We start from the raw sequence: 17,340 nt of genomic DNA, 5'->3' as shown, positions 1-17,340 counted from the left end.
ATAAAGTTGAAAATAAAATATTTCTGAGAAAAAAATTATATAAAATTTAAATTAAAAGATGCATCACATCTGTGAATTAGAGGACTCATTATTGAGATGTTTGCTCTTTCCAAATTTATCTATACATTCAAATTCATTTTTCAATCAAAATCAAAAACTATAACATTTTTAGAAGAAAATCCATGAGGAAATCTTCACATTTTTGGGGTAGGCAAAGATTTCTTAGCTAGGATACTAAAATTATCATTTTTGAAAAATAATAAAGAAAAAGATAAATTGGATTCTACTAAAATTAACAACTTCTGTTTCTCCAAAGATACCATTAAAAAAAAACAACAGTGACTATAATTAACAATACTATATTTTATACAGTAGTGCATCTTTATCCCTGAGGGACATGTTTCAAGGCACCCAGTTTGTACTAAAATCTCACAGACACACACACACACATACATACACACACACACACACAACATTACAGTGGTACTGGGGCCATTATTAAGTAGAATCAACATTGCTTGAATACAAGCACTACAGTCTTGTCAGTCTGAAAAGTGAGACAGCTACTAAGTGATTAACAGGCAGGTAACATTTATAGCATCAATACACTGGACAAAAGTATGATTCAATCCCAGGCAGGATGGAAGAAGATGGCACAAACTATCATACCACTCTGACTAGTGCACAGTTTAAAACTTATGAATTGTTTATTTCTGGATTTTTAAAATATTTTTTATTGTTGATTGAAGACTGAAACCTTGGAAAGTGAATCACAGCTTAGTAACAGCAGTATGTGATATATGCTAAGAGGGTAATCATAAGTGTTCCCACCACACACACACACACACACACACACACACACACATACACACACACACGGAACTATGTGAGGTAATAGATATGTTCAATAGCTTGATTGTGTTGATTATTTCACAATATACATATACCAAAACATCAAGTTATGCATTTAAATATGTACAGTTATGTCAATTATACCCCAGCAAAGCTGAAAAAAAAAAGAAATGAAAAGACAAGCCATACACTGGGAGAAAATATTTGCAATATTTATATCTAACATTATTAAAGGAAAGGGTACTAACTCAATAAGTTGATAACAAGTCAATTTGTTAAAATGGGGAAAGTTATCAGACACCTCGCAATAGAATATACGAAAATGGCCAGTGGGCACATGAAGAGAGATTTAACACCTTTAGAAACAGGGAGCATCTTATGAGTCCAGTGAGATACCACATCTATCTATGGACTGAGACCTCTGAAATCATGAGACCCAAATAGACTTTTCCTCTTTTAAGTCGTTCTTATCAGGTATTTTGATCACCGTGGTGAGAAGCAAGGGGAACCCTAATTAAAACACCAGTCATATGAATGGTGTTTAACAACCTAAAACCCTAAATGTAACATTGCTGCAGAACAAATGCAATGTCCAGACATCACTGTGGGGAACACAAATGCCACTGCCACTTTGGAAAACAGTTTGGCAATTTCCTAAAAAAAAAAAAATGAAACATACTAATCATATGATCCAATAATTCTATTTTCAGTATTTCCTCAAAAAGAAAAATGTATAGTATATATGTCCATTAAAACTCTTGTAGATGAAAGTTCATACCAGCTTTAATGACAATTGCCAAGATTTTTTTTACTCAAACAAAAACAAAGTATGTTTATTATACAATGAAATACTATTTGGCAATACAAAAAGTGAACTGTACAGTCAATAGTCAACAACATGGAAGAATTATTTTTCAGCACATTGAGCAAAAGAAACTAGACACCAAAGGTATATACTGAATAATTCCAATTATATGAAGTTCTAGAACATGTACAACAAATCTCAAGTGATGGACATCAGATCAGTGTTTAACCAGAGCAGGGAATGGAGGAAATTGATTATAAGCTATTGGCATGAAATAGTTCTTTAGAGTGATAGAAATTTATATTTTAATTGGGGTGGTACCTACATAAGTGTATATACTTTAAAAATCTCATCAGATTGTATGCTTGAAATTTGTTCATTTTATTCCATGTAAATTATGCCCCAATAAAATTTATCTTTTGAAATTAAAAGCAATAGCTACTTTTAGCAAGCATCTTGTATGTCAGTCATTGTGTAGGGTGTTCATATATATTATTACTTCATTCTCACAGGATCCTTCAAGGTAAGAGTTATTATGCAAACAGAGTTCGAGAGCAATGAAGCAACTGGTCCAAAGTCACACAAAAGGAGCTGAGCCCTGAGACAGGACAGGATTCAATGGGAAAGCAAAAACTGAAGTTCCAGGGGGAATGGTGGACATCATCTGAAACTGAGGGAAGACTTAAAGGAAGTTTATAGAATATATATGTGTGAAGAAAGGGATCCCATCCATATGGGAGCTTTGCAGTTGATTTGCTTTTTCTTCTCAATGGAGTAAATGTGGGATCACCTTCTTGAGTGGGACAGAGTCTGAGGGGAAATCTGGAATCATTTCAAGCCGATATACAACAAAAATTGCTGCACAGCAACAAGTCCTTCTCTGAGACACAGTGTACAAGACTCTGCCACTTTCTTTGGCAGGTTCTGCAGACCAAGAAGAGCAGTGATGATAGTAATGGCGGGCATAACTGAGGAGCGAGTGTGTAAATCTGTCCCATGCAGGAATGACCCAGAGACCTCTGGGAATGGGTAAGAAAAGCCCGTCTTAGTTGAAGTAAAAAAAAAAAAATATCTAATATCTCATCTGTCCCAGCTGAGGGGAAAACTGGCAATTCTCTCTCCCTTTTTTAATTATAATATTTGACTTACTATGATTCTGTCAGACTACTAAATTGGAAATGGAATAAAATATAGTAGATAGAAATTTTGGCTGAGCCAATTAAAATATTCCACAGAGAGTCTTTCCTGTCCAAGCAACATTATGAACCTCTGAATAAATTGGGTCTGGGCCCTGGTTTGTTATTTTTAATTTGGACTAATGGAGGAGATATAAAAGACTAAAATTTGGAGCTTATTCAGTTGCTCACATCCTGCTCAAAATTCTAATATGTCAAAAATTGACATCACCTTCACCATCTTGATTTCCCCTATTACTACCAATATTTTCCCCCACTCTCTTCCTTCCCAGACTTGAGACCGTGGAAGTATTTAGATCTCAGAACTGTCCTCCTTTGTCCATTGGCCACTATCCCATTTTCCGGTCAAGACCACACAGTTAATAGGTATCATGCATGAAAATAGTTCTACAGGCATATGTAGTTGGAAAACATTGTGCTAAATAGTATCAAGTCTTATCTGCAAAACCTCTGAGATTTTAATGTGTGCCCCCACATTGTGAATCTCCAGGGGTGAGGGAAAATGTTTGATCATGGAACCCCTGTGGTTGCAGCACTACCTGAAATTCACCCTGGGAAACATTGGCCTAAATTGCAATAACTGCTCCCAGCTGTCCTCTCCGCCTTCAGTCTCTGGTTGTAATCCATCTTGAGCACTTCTGTGGGGAATAATCTCAAGCTACATTTTCCTTGAGCAGGTCTTCAGCTGAAGAAGATGTGGTGATCACATACAGTACCTATTAGCCACAGCCAAGCCTTTCCAGTGTGACCTGCAAAACTCTCCTGACTCAACAATGAGAAACCTACCCCTACCTTAGCAGTGGCAGCAGCAGTCACACAATTGATAAGGCTGTCAACAGCAGGGAAATTACTGTTTCCACAATGCATATGGCTTCAGAGGTCACATTTCAAGAGGAGTCAACATAGATAAATCTAAGGACGTGTGAAAAGAACCTGAATAACTCCCCACTTTCACGGGAAGAGCTGACAATCAGGTATAGCCCTGACAATCAGGATTGTTGCCCTGCCACTAAATCCTGAGGTTTTATACACAGGCTACCTGATAATACATGCCTGAGAGCCTGGACTGATAGGGATCACTTGTCCATATCTACTCAGTTGGCAAAGATCTGCTGACAGCAGAGGGAGAGAGCTTTTTCTCATTAACCACATGGCTTCATTCAAGAGTAACAGTGACACTCTCACCTTAGGTACTAAAGCCAGGCAGGCTTCCACAACTTAGTCTTGAAGGCAGCCCAGTAGCCTAGTATTGCTCCTCAAAAGAAAATAAGATTTTTTTTAAACATTTCTTCTCTGTTTGTGTAAATGGACTGCTCTTTTTTTTTTTTTTTTTTTTAACATAGTGATTCTAGCTGGGCATGATGCTGCACACCTGTAATCCCAGCAGCTCAGGAGTCTGAGACAGGAGGAGCTCAAGTTCAAAGCCAGGCTCAGTAACATAGCAAGGCCCTAATCAACTTAGTGAGACTGTGTCTTAAGATAAAAAATGAAAAGGGCTGAGGATCTTGCTTGGTGGTTGAGCACCCCTAAGTTCAATCTCCCATTCCAAAAAAAAAAAAACAAGAAAGAAAGAAAACATAGTGAGTCTAGAGTATGCTTATATATACCATGTGAATTACCTAAGATGTTCTCAATCCCAAATATTTTGATCTAAAATTATTTGAATACCCCGATCAAAATGTGGTTTGAATCTCAATTATCTGGATAATTAAGTGTATAGATGGCTTCTTGGTTTCAAGAGCATTGTGCCTGGAATAAAAGAGCCTGCTCCTTTAAGTAGTTTTTACAAAGGCTTCCTGAAGCTCTCTCCTGTTTTGTTGATTTATTTTTTAAAGAGAGAAAGACATGTTGATGAATGAGTCTAGGCCTCCACAGGATCCCAGGAGAGGAAGGAGGGGCTTATGGGAGAGGGAGGGGTGGGTGGCTTCTCCTTCTGTTTTGCAAAGTCTCCTAAGCCTCCAGTCCTTTCCTATTACTCCCTGAGATGCTGCACTTACTGTCTGAATTGACTCCATGCCAAGAAAAACCTTCTTTCAAGCCTTGGAGAGTTCCAAGCTGTGGGATAAAAGTAAACAAAAGCAGAAAGGTATGAAAGGCAGGGAGGGAAAGAAAAAGCTGAGGAATTGAGTATATTTGCAAGGTGAGGAATTCCTGCATCCCCTGGCCTGCTGGGCACCATTGAGATTTAGATATAAAAGGGACAGCACTAATACAAAATGTCCAATCCAGAAACAGATCTCCTCTTGGACGGGAGGTCTCCCAGCCTATGATCTCCCAGGAGGTCTCCCGCCTATGATCAGGAAAATAGCAGGGAGACTGCTGGGATACATCAAGGGAACAAATGACTGTGTTTGTCCTGAAAATCATGTGGATGGAGCAGCCACACAGTGCTTTCTAGGGATGTGTGGGTCCCCTTGGAGCCTTTCCTCATGACTATGCAATCAGAGCTTTTAAATCTCTCATCCGCGCCAATAGAGAAGACAATGGAAAAATACTATATGACCTAACTGGCAGACTTTAGGGACCAGCAAGGTACCCAGCAAAACAGGGAATACCAAAAAGGATGTTTTTTTATAGAATGCAATATTTGTCATATTTTAAAAGATTCAGCATGGGAAACTGCAGGATATTTCTCCAGGTGGCCTTAGACTGACCCAGTTCTTCCCCATTTACTTGTGCTGGGGATGCAGTATCTTCAGATAAGGGGTGGGAGATGCTGCTTCAGATCAACCTCAGCTCTGTTTCAGTCCCCCTGTTAGAACAGGGTGTCCTTTATTGATTTAGTCCAATAACTCCTGTGACCCCATAGTATATGACCTGGGGCAGGCTACTTTTCTGGGATGCCTATGTATAGTGCCACTGGGATACATACATACTTCATCAGCTATGGGCTGGTTTCTGAGCCTTGGAGGACTTGGCTCACAATGAATTCTAGGCTTCTGTCATCCCATGCTGCCTATCTGGAAGAAATAAATTCCCTTCATGTAACTTGCTGCATATGAATGTGCTCAGTCTCACTGGACTCAAACAAGTTAGTAATCAGTACACAGTAAGCATGCTTTACAGAAACAAAAATAAAGGTTCTTGTGTAGGAACTCTATATGCTCTGGATCAGTTAACCTTGCTAAAAAAAAAAAAAGAAGAAAGAAAAAGAAAGAAAGAAAGAAAAAGAAAGAAAAGAAAATACTCTGTAACAAACCATCCCGAAACTCAGTATACAGAGATCAGTTGGTCAACACCTCAACTAGACTGCACTCAGCCAAGCAGCCCTGCTTCAGGCTGGAGTGGTGGGAGAAGCTCTGCTTTATACAGCAGCACTGAAGAGAACCAAGTGGCTCTGCTACCCTTATCTTTTCTCTTTCTTGGACCATTAGGGTGACTCAAGTATGCTCTTCTCTTGTCATTGTCCGAAGCACCAGTGAAGGCGTCAATTCCAAGTCCCAGATAGAATGTTGTCTACTAAGATGTCATTGGACAAAGCAGTTCAAAGGGCTGAGTTCAAGCTTAAAGAACAGAAAATATACTCAGCCATTCAAGAAGCAAAATGCAAAGTTTACATGACAAAAGGTGTGGATAAAGGAAGAGGTGAAGAATTAATGTCAATAGTTCTGCCAATCATAAAGGACCTCGAAAGATCTCTAGATCACTGATTCTTCACCAGTTAGTAGTCAATAGCATTAGAAATGTCTTATAGGAATGATAGTATATCTACTTATTTTACAGGGTTGATGTAGAGACCAAATGAGATAATGGATATAAAATTTCTTAGAAAACTATAAAGTAGTATATAGTACACACTACTATTACAATTATTACTAGAAGATCACATTCTTTGCATATTGGACTTGCGATCCAGACGTTCTTGGTCCCAACAGCTCAGTTCTGTTAATGTAGCACAAAAACAAATATGGACAACATATAAATAATTGGCATTCCTATGTTTCTGCTATACTTTGCATATGGAATGTCCCCCAGAGGCCTGTGGGTTAAAAACTTAATCCCCAGCTTTGTGCTATTGGGGGGTGATGAAATTTTTTAAAGTAGGGCATAAAAGGAGGTCTTCTGGTCATTGGGCACATGCCTTAAGGGGAATAGTGGCACCTCAGCACTTTGTGCTTTCTCTTTTGCATCCCAGCCAGGAGGCACATGGTATAAGGGCCATAGTTTATCAATCTTGATGTATATCCATGAATTTTAGGAAATGGATATTAGGATGGCTTTTCTGATGTGCTTGGTGAAGATGCCTTTAGGAGATTCTGCACCACCTTCATTAATTCATGGTACGTTTTAACAGCCTTACCATTAAAAGACTTGTCAAATAATCAAAGTTCCTCACTCTTCACTTTAAGCCTAGGTTCTCTTGTTCTACATGGGCAATAGTTAGTTACATATAGGATTCTTTGTGAATTATAGGTACGTCACAAAGCTAAGCTATTTTGTTATTGCCCACATAGGAGAAGATAAAGAAAACTTTCTCCATTTTCCCTGGTGCATTGGAAGATCACTGGCTTTCTCCTTCTTTGCTCCCAGTTCCTATGCAATCCCTTTATACAGAGACAGCAAGAAGAGTGACAGTGTTGGTCCTAGGATATATTTTCCAGAGCCTTTTAAGGGAGTGGTCCCTTTATTTTTCCTGAGGAAGTAGCTGATGCCTCAGAGAACTTTCTACAACCCTCCTTGCTGTTTTCAGAATCGTCCTTGAGATTTCATTCCCTGTCAGCCAGAGGGGACAGCACTGACAGCTGAGAGCTATTCTTCATTACAATCAGGTATAAGCCTGGCTCCAGCCAACACTCTTGGGAGACAAGTAGAGAGGGAAGACTTCTCACATCTAAACCCAGCAAAACCAGTAGACTTAACCTTGAAGGTGAAAATAAATAGAGAAAATAAGCAGGGGGAAGATCAAAAAGAGTCACACAATCCTATGGTTTTCACCCGAACTTTTCATTAGGCATTCTGAATAATACACTTTGAAAGGGGAATTGGCCAGTGAGAAGACTCCAAGGGCTAATGTAGGGGATCTGTTTTACTAGAAGTCAAATGCCCAGAACTTTCCATAGCTGACAAGCTGACTCGGGAGCCCTAAAAGTGCCTATTGTGAAAGACTCCATTGTCCTGGAATGGTCTTCTCCAACTAAAATGAGGGTTTCAATAATAAGTAATTTACTTGAAGCTGCCTAGAGAGTCAGGGCAGGTAATAAGGACATTTTGGGCCACGAAGCTTGAATCTTCCTACTTGGTATGTAGTTTAGAAAGCAGGCACGACCCTGTATTGATTTTGTGCCATCTCATCCATAGAGCTGGAAATGCTCCCAGGGTATGTTAAACTCAATGCAGGCATGGTGGGTACAGCCCTTGCAGTAACCTGGAGCTTTTTAACATCTGAGCTCCATTTATCGTTGGCAGATGCCCAGTTTGAAAAGGTTTCTCGGAGAAGCAATCCCTTGTAGTACATACCAGGTTCAAAGAGTTAATGTTGAAAGGGAAGATTCCCTTTCCTGTGCTCACCTGAGAATGTGGATATGCTGAGGAAGCTGGACCTCAGGGTAGAGCATTCATTTATCCAGGGTTAAAACCAGGTCTTCCTCACCTTCACAGTACACATCCCAGATGACTGAAGCAGCCTGGCTCTGGCTTTGCAAGGTATCTCCTGTATTGTCTCTGTTTTCTCCAGTTCCTGACTTTCTGAATGCTCCCTCCCTGTCACCAAACTTTCTATTCCTCATGCTAGTCCTTCTTTAACCTTCCTACACTTTGATTTTAGTTATTTGAATTCCTGTGTTTCTACACTCATATTCTTCACTGACTTACATGTATTCTATGTTCCAACAGATGGGACTCTTCACTGTTGCTGGAACTCACCTTACCGTTTCCCATACCCTTCTTTCCTCATACCTTTTGCTCAGCCTGAAATGTCCTAGCCCATCTCTGTTTACTGAAGTATTCCAATGCCTAATTTATATACCATTTCTTCTAGAAATATAATTAAAAGTGCTACTTCATATTGCTTTAAACTCTGGACTGAATTATATTTATCTTATTTATGTGAATCATGTTGTCTCTTGATTATAATTGCATGTGTTTTCTGCCTTCTTACATAGGGAGCACATTTGTCTCTTCGCTGTCTTCCTTCTCCCAAAATATAATTCATAATAGATGCTCAGTTAATGGTTGCTCGTGAATTAATGGAGATAATGCAAGCCTTGGTGCTTAAAAGAATTAATTTGCTCTCCTAAGTACCTAAAATATAGCCAGGAAATATTAAGGTGGAAATAGGAAAAAAAAATGTGCATTTGCCCTGTCCCTTGTAGAAAGTAGGAGAAACATTTTACAGCAGTTTTACTAAGTTGATTACCAGGTTGTTTACTGAATCAGATGCTGTAAGCCTAAGAGAAGTAAGTTGAATCTTATTTTCCCATAAAAGCAATCTTATAAAATTGGCTTCTATTCTTAACCAAGGCCTAGTGCCCAACTTCTTCATATAAATGGTCACAAGCACTGTATTTAATCAATTATAAATGTTACACCTGTACACTATATTACATAAAACTTCCTACAGTGTATATAAATCAATTAAACAAGGCAACACAGCAGCCTATAAAATAAAATTTTATTTAATACGACCCATCATAAAGGTTTACAGTATAAAGTTTTCATCTTCTTTAAAATGCCTGCTAAAATAAATCAGCAGGTGAAGATACTCCTTTGATAGGGTCATCAGAGTTTCAGAAAGAATTCTTTGAGGAAATTTTATCAGGCATTTTAGGAAAACATGGTAGGAGACTGAAGACTGTAGTGATTGTTGGAGAAAATAATGCAGGAATGAAGGTTTGGTTGCCCCTATTTCTCCCTGACAATTTCCCTGCAGTGAGCATAGCTATTAGCTAGTCAGCAAAGTTGGATTTCTCTCAACATGAAGGCAGAAAGTGTGCTGCCTTTCGAGTGGTCTCTCATCAGCACTAGCAATTTTCCCATTACTTGATTATAACTTGGCCATAAAGACTGCCCTATGGTTAAAATAGATTCATCCATTTATTCCCTCATGATGGTGTCTTGTTTTTCTCATCTCATAAAAACCTGATCTAGGCTCCTTCCAATTTGACAGTCTAAATATCTTTTGATGCTCACAGCCATCTCCATGCTATCCCTCCATGGTGCTGAGTTTCAAGGCTGCACTTCATAACTGAGGGTAGTGTGTCGGCTTATTATAGACAGACCTCTGACTTATAAGCACATCAGATCTTTTTCCAGTCACTATGTCTATATCCAATGTGCTTAACCCTACCTACACATTAAAAATCTCAATGACTTGGTGCTCCTCCCCAACACAAAGTCAATTAAAGCAGAAAATCAGAATCTCTGACAGTAAGATGAAAGCCTCAATATTTTTTAAAGCTTCTCAGGGATTTCAGTGCACCATCATGCTGAAAGCTACTGATTTTGCATATAAAAAGCAGCCAGTTGAATCTTCCAAAACTCAAACCAATTAAAATTACCAGAGCAGAATCAGAAGTCTTGGGTTCTAGATTTTACCTTAACAAACATATGCATGACTTTGGACAGAACATCCCTTCCCCTCTCAAATCTGTTTCTTCATGTATATGAAATTCATCTCTCCCATATCAAAAATAATATTGTTCTGCAACAAAATATTAGCAAAGAGAATTTAATAGCACATTAAGAGGATTATACAGCATGACCCAAGAGGATTTACTCTTGCAAGGCAAGGATGGTTCAACACATGAAAATCAATCAACATAATATACATTGCGGTATGAAAAAATGAAGAATGCAGAATTTAAAAAAAAATATTCGTCTCAGTTAATACAGAAAAAGCATTTCACAAAATTCAACAATGTTTCATGATTTTAAAAAACACTCAGCAAACTAGAAACAGAAGGAAACTATCACGGCATAATATGAAAAGCCCACAGAAACCATCATATACAGTGGTAAGAGTAAAAGCTTTTCCTTTAAGATGAGAACTATGACAAGAATGACCACTTTCACCATTTTCATTCATTATAGTACTGGAAGTCCTAGTCAGCATAATAGGCAAGAAAAAAGAAATAAAAACATCCAAATTGGAAAGAAAGAAGTAAAATTATTATTTTTCACAGACAACATAATCTATTTATTGAAAAACTAAAATTTCCACTCACACAAAAAAAATACTGTTAGAACTAATATGCAAATTTGGCAAAGTTGAGAATACAAAAATCAACACGCAAAACTCTGTTGTATTTCTGTATACTAACAATGAACAATATAAAAAGGATTTTTTTTAAAAGTGCCATTTATAATAACATGAAAATAAAATAATCAGGATTAAATTTCACCAACGAAACTTCACACACATAAACTATCAAATGTTGGTAAAGAAATTAAAGCACACAAATAAATGGAAAGACATCTCATTTTTGTGATTTCAGAGACTTTATATTGTTATGATGTCACCACTAACCAAAGTGATCTGCAGATTTATTGCAATGTTTTCTGCAGAAATAAACAACTCTATTCTAAAAATTTATAAGAAATTTCAAGGGGCCATCAAATAGTCAAAATATTCTTGAAATAGAAAAACAGATTTGGAGGTCTCATATCTTTCTAATTTCAAAACTTACTACAAAGTTCCATTAAACAGTGTGGTACTGCATCAAGATATACATATAAATCAATCAAAATAGAATGCAATCTAGAAAAAACCTTCACATATATTGTCAAATGATCTTCTGACAAGAGTGCCAAGACCATTCAACAGAGACAGCTTTTTTCAAAAATTGGTGTTAACAAACTTGTACATCCATATGCAAAAAATAAATAAATAAAATAAAATCATAGCCTTACCTTATACCATGTATAAAAACTAACTCAAATGGATCAAATAATACATAAATGTAAGAGTTGAAACTATAAAACTTTGACTTGGACAGATATTTCTTCGAGGAAGATACACAGACGGCCATTAAACATAAAGTATTCAACATCACCGATAATTAGGAAAATGCAAATCAAAGTCACAATGAGGTACCACTTCACACACATTGGATGGCTATCAAAAGAATAGAAAATAAAAGGGTTGATGAGGGTATCAAGAAATTGGAAACCTTTGCATATAATGTGTGGTGGGAATGTAAAATAGGGTGTTCTATAGAAAACAGTATGGGAGTTCCTAAAATAAATTAAATGTAAAGTTACACTTCAGGATACATTCTCAAAAGAATTGAAGGCAGGTACCTGAAGAGATATTTGTACATTCATGTTCATCGTATCATTATTCCTAACAACCAAAGGTGGAAGCAACACAAGTGTTTGTTGACAGAAAGAAAAATAAAATGTGCTATCTATGTGCAATGAAATATTATTCTTCAGTCTTAAAAAGGAAGGAAATTCTACATTAACTCATCGTTCTGTACCATGAATGAGCCTTGAGAACATTGTGGTAAACAAAATAAGCCAATTGCAAAAAGAGAAATATGATATGATTCCACTTTTATGAAATAACTACTCAAATTCATAAAGACAAAAAGTAGAATGATAGTTGCCAGAACCTACAGTCAGGGGTGGATGGATAGTTACTGTTTAATGGATCCAGAGTCTCAGTTTGCATGATGAAAAGCATGGATAGTAGTAATGGTAGCACAACAATGTGAATGTACTTAAATGCCACTGAACTATACATCCAAGAATGGTTGCAATGGTAAATTTTATGTTATGTGTAATTTATCACACTTTACAAAGCAGTATTATGCTCATATTGCATTCAAATTATCCACCCTAATAATAATAGTGAGTACATGAGTGAGACTATTATGGGCCAACTGATTTGACACTTCCTGATGAAGATAAACCAGTAAATGAATATGATGTAGTTTATTGATGCTATGGAATACAAGTTAACTCGCTGAATTTCAAACCAAATAATTGAGATATTGTCCAAATATAACCATTAGCTGAGATTTCTGTCTGTTCAGTTTGAACAAAGCAAGTGTTTGTGGCAGAACACCATGCTGCACTGTGATGAAGTTAATGCATTAGTGGTTTGCATATAATGTACTACATGAAGGTGCACTTTTTTGAGTGGGGTAAAGCATTATTTTGGTGCATTTAATACACAGAATTTGCTAAACTGATTATTAGCTAAAACAAATAGCAACTAATATGTAATGTTTTATTTTTTTAAATGACACTTCACCACAAGAGAACAAATTTCCATTTTTTTAGTTAAACGTGCAGAACTCTCCACTGCTGTCACATACACTAACTAGCTGAAATAATTTCACTATTCACTTTAAAGAATAAAGTGCTTTGTTATAATATAGGACAAGTTGCAAAAGTGAATTCCTATACAGTAGTCCCCCTCATTCAGTTTCCTTTTTCATGGTTTCAGTTATTCATAATCAACAATCTTCCAAATATATTAAATGGGCTATTCCAGAAATAAACAATTTATAATTTTACATTGTGTGTCATTCTCAGTAGCGTGATAAAACTTGCCTTGTGCCACTTTATCCCTCCATACAGAATGATTCCTTTGTCCAGCTTATTTATATATACTACCCACTTGTTCAGTTATCAGATCTGACTCTTATGGTACTGCAGTGTTTGTGTTCAAGTAACCCTTATGCAGTAACCTAATTCCACACCATAATGTCTATGTTACTCACTTCACTTAATTTTATCATGTAGCAATTGTATCATCTTACCTCATAAGAAGACATTATAAGAAGAATGGTCATCTAAGATATTTTGAGACCACATTCATATAACTTTTATTACAGCATGTCATCATAATTGTTCCATTTTATATTTATATGTTATTATTGTTAATCTCTTACTGTGCCTAATTTATAAACTAAACTTTATCACATGTATATATGTAGAGCAAATAAATATAAAATATATAGGATTTAGTACTGAGCGCAGTTTCAGGCATCCATTGGGGATTGTGGAACACATATTTCTTGTGAATAAGGAGACAACTGTGGCTATTTGCATCCTACTTTTTAGGTGGATTATATCCATTATAAAAATCTCTATAATCTGCAAGCATTCAACAAAGTAAGACCACTTAAAATCAGATAAGACACACAAAGGACGTTAGCACCAGGTTTCCTCTGAACTTCATGATGGTAAGGACTTTATCTTGCTCTTTTCAGTATCTCCTGTGTCTAAAATAGCACTGAATGAGTGCATAGTATTAGTTGAATGGGGGGAAAAAAAGAAAAAAAAATGTGTGTCATTTTCGGTAGGGATCTCTGATCAGACAACTTGAGCAGTGCCTGAGTAGGAACCAGTCAGTCACTTACAATGGGATTAGATGAACCAATGAAAGGGAGCCAGACCAAATTTCCTCCCAACCAGGTGGAGTGGACTTGAGATAAATATTTCTGATAAGGCATAATGTTTAGGGACTGTAGTAATTTCAGAGCTGAGGCAATAAGTCATTGGTCCAACATGAGGCAATGGGAGGTTGCATTATTGAATGAGAAGAAAGTGAAATGGAATTTAGATGGGCTAAATTTACAAGCCCAGACAGGCAAATGCCACTAAATTACTAGAAGAAAACCTGTGACAGGAAGGTAGTCAATAAATCAAGACCAATGATAGTGGAATGAAATGAACATCATTACCCTAGGTACATGTATGACTGCATCTGTGGTACAACTCTACATCGTGTGCAACCAGAGAAATAAAAAGTTGTGCTCTATTTGTGTATGATTAAAAAAAAAATAAAAGAAAGAAAGAAGTCAAGACCAAACTCCAACTAAGAGAATAGGGGGCAAAGGCTAGAACATAGAATAAAAATAACACAACAGAAATCTACATTTCTAAGTGGAGACACATCACGAGAGTGGGTTAGCAGGATGCCTAACACCTGCTACCAAGTCCCGCAGGTTGACTCAGAGAGATTTATAATTCTCCTATTCCTGGAATTAGGAATGAATCTAAAATGCCTGATGTGCTTCTGTAACCCCAGTTAAAAAGAACAAAGGGACTCAGAAATTGGAGGACAGGAATCACAATAACCTGTATCCTCGTCTTGGTCTTGGTTCTCCCTCAACACCACAGGATATCTCTGTGCTTCCACTTCAGACTCTTAGTATAGATCTTCAGCTCGATCTCAATTAGGGAAATCAAGTGGGGAGAAAAGGCAGAACTAGGCATCCTTGGAAGGAATGCACAATGAAAAAGTTTTCTACTACAAAGAATTACACTGACGGAACACTTGAAAGACAGGAACTGGATGCACAGAAATATTCCTTCCCTGAAAATGATTTCAGTATAGACCGGAAGGTAATAATATATAGTAGTAATAATAAATAACAATTTAGGGACAACTACTATAAGCCTTTTGTTTGCCACATGATTTTGTTATTAGGTATTATAAATATCCTCATTTTGTTGAAACACAATGACTAATTGTGGCCATACTCCTAGTAATACAGGGTTGAAATTCAGAATTTCTCACTTTAGAGCTCTTGTTGTACTCAATATATTGAGCTGCTCTCATTAACTTCCATCTGCCTTTGATAAACTTTCAGTTTCTGAACATGATCTCTAATCTAGTATAACCACTTTCCAAAAGACCGACATCCTTTAAAAATATGTGCAGAAAACATGAATGTAAATTTTTCAGTACAGCTTTACAATACACACCAGTTATAAAGAACACTGACTGACTCAGATGTGTAGATCTATCTAGCCCTATCAGAGGACCATGGTTTCCTCTCATTTCATTCAAATGCTGCTTCTCCATGTGGAGAAAAACCACATTCCAACCATCTTCAAAGAGAAAAGCATGTGAGCTGGGCAATGACAGGCTTGTCAGTCTGTCTACAAGGGCTTTGAATAGACCCTTTTCCCAAATGCCTGAAGCACATGGGCATTGTAAAAGCCATGCCAGTACGGGGCGGGGGTTCATTCTAAATATGAAACACTGGGAAAATTAAATTATGAAGTGATCCATGGCAAATAAAGTTTACTGAGTATTCCACTTTATCTAAATATTAGCTTTTCTTCAAATCTTACTCTCAATTATGTACTCTGATTAAAATGCTATACCTGTATTATGGTTTAGATAGGAGATGGCCCCAAAAATCTCATGTGAGAGACAATGCCAGAAAGTTTAGAGGTGACATGATTGGGTTATGAGAGCCTTAACTTAATTAGTGCATTAATACACTTGAACAGATTAACTGGATGGTGATTATAGGCAGGTAGGGAGTGACTGGAGAAGGTGGGTCTCTGAGGGCCGTATTTATTTTTAGCCCTGGTGAGCAGAGCTTAGTGTCTCTCTGCTTCCTGGTGCCATGTCCTAAGCTGCCTTTCTCCTCCACACCATTCCACCATGATGTTCTACCTTACCTCAGCCCACAGCAATGGAACTGGCTGACTGTGGGTGGAGACCTCTGAAACTGTGATCCCCAAATAATCTCTTCCTCTTCTACCCTGTTCTTATCAGGTCTTTTTGGTCATGGCAACTAAAAATCTAACTAAAACAACTTGTTTTTATCATACAACAGACAAGTAAAATCTTTTGGGGTGTTGCTCCTGTTACCTGTCTACCAGGAGTGTCACAGAGCAAATCAGCAAAGGCACCCTACAGGGTGGTTTAACTACATATTCACCAAGAATGGAGAAAGAGAAATACATCAATTCTAAAGCAGCAAGTAACTGCAAGAGCTGGTGGTACATTTTATAATGACTGGAAGACCAGAAATTTAAAAACAGGCCCTTCTATAAGTAGGATTTCCTATGAAGAAGATAAGCTATAACTGTTTATCAAATGTGATTTCATTCTCCATACCACTTGAGGTTCCAGAGAAGACTACCAGCTCCCTACTACAGAAGAAATCTATAATCTTTTGAATTTAAATGGCCAACAGAATTTTCTGTAATGATGGAAATGTTCTATGCCTGTCCTGTCCAATTTGGCAGATATGAGTAACATGTAGTGACTTAAATTTAATCTAGTTAAAATTAAATAAAATTAGAAACTCGGTTCTTCTGTTATACTAGCCACGTTTCAAGAACTCAATAGCCAAAATTTAAAATAAAATTAAACAATGAAACAAAATTCAAGATTCCACTCCTCAAGCATATTAGTCACATGTCACGTGCTTAGAAGCCACTGGTAGCTCATGGCTACCATGGTAGACTGCACAAATAGAGAATGTTCCCCTCATCATAGAAAAATCTATTGAACTCTACTGCTCTAGAAAATGCCAAAGGAGGAGAAAAGTATAACATTCTTATTCATTAAAGTTTCTGAATATTGTTATTTCAAATCTCTTTTTCAACCCTCCCCAAAAGACATAGGTCAATACAGCAATCATAAAAAGGAGATACAAACACACTTACAAAAAAAAAAAAAAAAAAAAAAAAATCCCAGGTATTGTACATGGGGTTTCTAAATAGGAAATGCCCTTATTTTGAAGACCTGTTAATTGTATGAGCATCCTTATATGAAACCTTAGTCATGAA

This window comes from Callospermophilus lateralis, chromosome 10, assembly GCF_048772815.1.
Source record: "Callospermophilus lateralis isolate mCalLat2 chromosome 10, mCalLat2.hap1, whole genome shotgun sequence".
In the NCBI taxonomy this organism is placed as follows: domain Eukaryota; kingdom Metazoa; phylum Chordata; class Mammalia; order Rodentia; family Sciuridae; genus Callospermophilus; species Callospermophilus lateralis.
This window is presented reverse-complemented; position numbering follows the sequence as displayed.